This window comes from Oncorhynchus masou, unplaced genomic scaffold, assembly GCF_036934945.1.
Source record: "Oncorhynchus masou masou isolate Uvic2021 unplaced genomic scaffold, UVic_Omas_1.1 unplaced_scaffold_1631, whole genome shotgun sequence".
Lineage (NCBI taxonomy): Eukaryota > Metazoa > Chordata > Actinopteri > Salmoniformes > Salmonidae > Oncorhynchus > Oncorhynchus masou.
The window spans coordinates 90,001-92,500 of record NW_027006413.1 but is presented as its reverse complement, the minus strand read 5'-3'; the positions used below and the strand labels follow the sequence as shown (position 1 = coordinate 92,500).

Here is a 2,500-nt window from a genome sequence, read left to right as displayed (position 1 = left end):
TGTCTCTGTGTGTGTGGCTACCTGTCTCTGTGTGTGTGGCTACCTGTCTCTGTGTGTGTGGCTACCTGTCTCTGTGTGTGTGGCTACCTGTCTCTGTGTGTGTGGCTACCTGTCTCTGTGTGTGTGAATACCTGTCTCTGTCTGTGTGTGTGATTACCTGTCTCTGTGTATGTGGCTACCTGTCTCTGTGTGTGTGAATACCTGTCTCTTTCTGTGTGTGTGATTACCTGTCTCTGTGTGTGTGGCTACCTGTCTCTGTGTGTGTGAATACCTGTCTCTGTCTGTGTGTGTGATTACCTGTCTCTGTGTGTGTGGCTACCTGTCTCTGTGTGTGTGAATACCTGTCTCTGTCTGTGTGTGTGATTACCTGTCTCTGTGTATGTGGCTACCTGTCCTTGTCTCTGTGTGTGGCTACCTGTCTCTGTCTCTGTGTGTGGCTACCTGTCTCTGTTTCTGTGTGTGGCTACCTGTCTCTGTCTTTGTGTGTGGCTACCTGTCTCTGTCTCTGTGTGTGTGGCTACCTGTCTCTGTCTCTGTGTGTGGCTACCTGTCTCTGTGTGTGTGGCTACCTGTCTCTGTCTCTGTGTGTGTGGCTACCTGTCTCTGTCTCTGTGTGTGGCTACCTGTCTCTGTCTCTGTGTGTTGCTACCTGTCTCTGTGTGTGTGAATACCTGTCTCTGTCTCTGTGTGTGTGGCTACCTGTCTCTGTGTGTGTGGCTACCTGTCTCTGTCTCTGTGTGTGGCTACCTGTCTCTGACTCTGTGTGTGGCTACCTGCCTCTGTCTCTGGTGTGGCTACCTGTCTCTGTCTCTGTGTGTGGCTACCTGTCTCTGTCTCTGTGTGTGGCTACCTGTCTCTGTGTGTGGCTACCTGTCTCTGTCTCTGTGTGTGGCTACCTGTCTCTGTGTGTGGCTACCTGTCTCTGTGTGTGGCCACCTGTCTCTGTGTGTGGCTACCTGTCTCTGTGTGTGCAGCTACCTGTCTCTGTGTGTGCGGCTACCTGTCTCTTGGTGTGTGGCTACCTGTCTCTGTGTGTGTGGCTAACTGTCTCTGTCTCTGCGTGTGTGGCTACCTGTCTCTGTCTCTGTGTGTGTGGCTACTTGTCTCTGTCTCTGTGTGTGTGGCTACCTGTCTCTGTGTGTGTGGCTACCTGTCTCTGTCTCTGTGTGTGGCTACCTGTCTCTGACTCTGTGTGTGGCTACCTGTCTCTGTCTCTGGTGTGGCTACCTGTCTCTGTGTGTGGCTACCTGTCTCTGTCTCTTTGTGTGGCTACCTGTCTCTGTCTCTGCGTGTGTGGCTACCTGTCTCTGTGTTTGTGTGTCGCTACCTGTCTCTGTCTCTGTGTGTGTGGCTACCTGTCTCTGTGTGTGTGGCTATCTGTCTCTGTCTCTGTGTGTGTGGCTACCTGTCTCTGTGTGTGTGGCTACCTGTCTCTGTCTCTGTGTGTGTGGCTAACTGTCTCTGTCTCTGCATGTGTGGCTACCTGTCTCTGTGTTTGTGTGTGGCTACCTGTCTCTGTCTCTGTGTGTGTGGCTAACTGTCTCTATCTCTGTGTGTGTGGCTACCTGTCTCTGTGTGTGTGGCTACCTGTCTCTGTCTCTGTGTGTGGCTACCTGACTCTGTGTGTGTGGCTACCTGTCTCTGTGTGTGAGGCTACCTGTCTCTGTCGCTGTGTGTGTGGCTACCTGTCTCTGTGTGTGTGGCTACCTGTCTCTGTCTCTGTGTGTGTGGCTAACTGTCTCTGTCTCTGCATGTGTGGCTACCTGTCTCTGTGTGTGGCTACCTGTCTCTGTCTCTGTGTGTGGCTACCTGTCTCTGTGTGTGGCTACCTGTCTCTGTGTGTGGCCACCTGTCTCTGTGTGTGGCTACCTGTCTCTGTGTGTGCAGCTACCTGTCTCTGTGTGTGCGGCTACCTGTCTCTTGGTGTGTGGCTACCTGTCTCTGTGTGTGTGGCTAACTGTCTCTGTCTCTGCGTGTGTGGCTACCTGTCTCTGTCTCTGTGTGTGGCTACCTGTCTCTGTGTGTGGCTACCTGTCTCTGTGTGTGGCCACCTGTCTCTGTGTGTGGCTACCTGTCTCTGTGTGTGCAGCTACCTGTCTCTGTGTGTGCGGCTACCTGTCTCTTGGTGTGTGGCTACCTGTCTCTGTGTGTGTGGCTAACTGTCTCTGTCTCTGCGTGTGTGGCTACCTGTCTCTGTCTCTGTGTGTGTGGCTACTTGTCTCTGTCTCTGTGTGTGTGGCTACCTGTCTCTGTGTGTGTGGCTACCTGTCTCTGTCTCTGTGTGTGGCTACCTGTCTCTGACTCTGTGTGTGGCTACCTGTCTCTGTCTCTGGTGTGGCTACCTGTCTCTGTGTGTGGCTACCTGTCTCTGTCTCTTTGTGTGGCTACCTGTCTCTGTCTCTGCGTGTGTGGCTACCTGTCTCTGTGTTTGTGTGTCGCTACCTGTCTCTGTCTCTGTGTGTGTGGCTACCTGTCTCTGTGTGTGTGGCTATCTGTCTCT

At 53.1% G+C, this 2,500-nt stretch overlaps 1 protein-coding gene across 1 annotated transcript in view; it reads right to left on the bottom strand.

The window, feature by feature from the left end:
* The window catches only part of pax5 (paired box 5), a gene marked incomplete at its 3' end in the record, with an annotated part of 60,306 nt that overhangs the window by 34,870 nt on the left and 22,936 nt on the right, over positions 1-2,500 (bottom strand). The gene's annotated exons all lie outside the window — the stretch shown is intronic.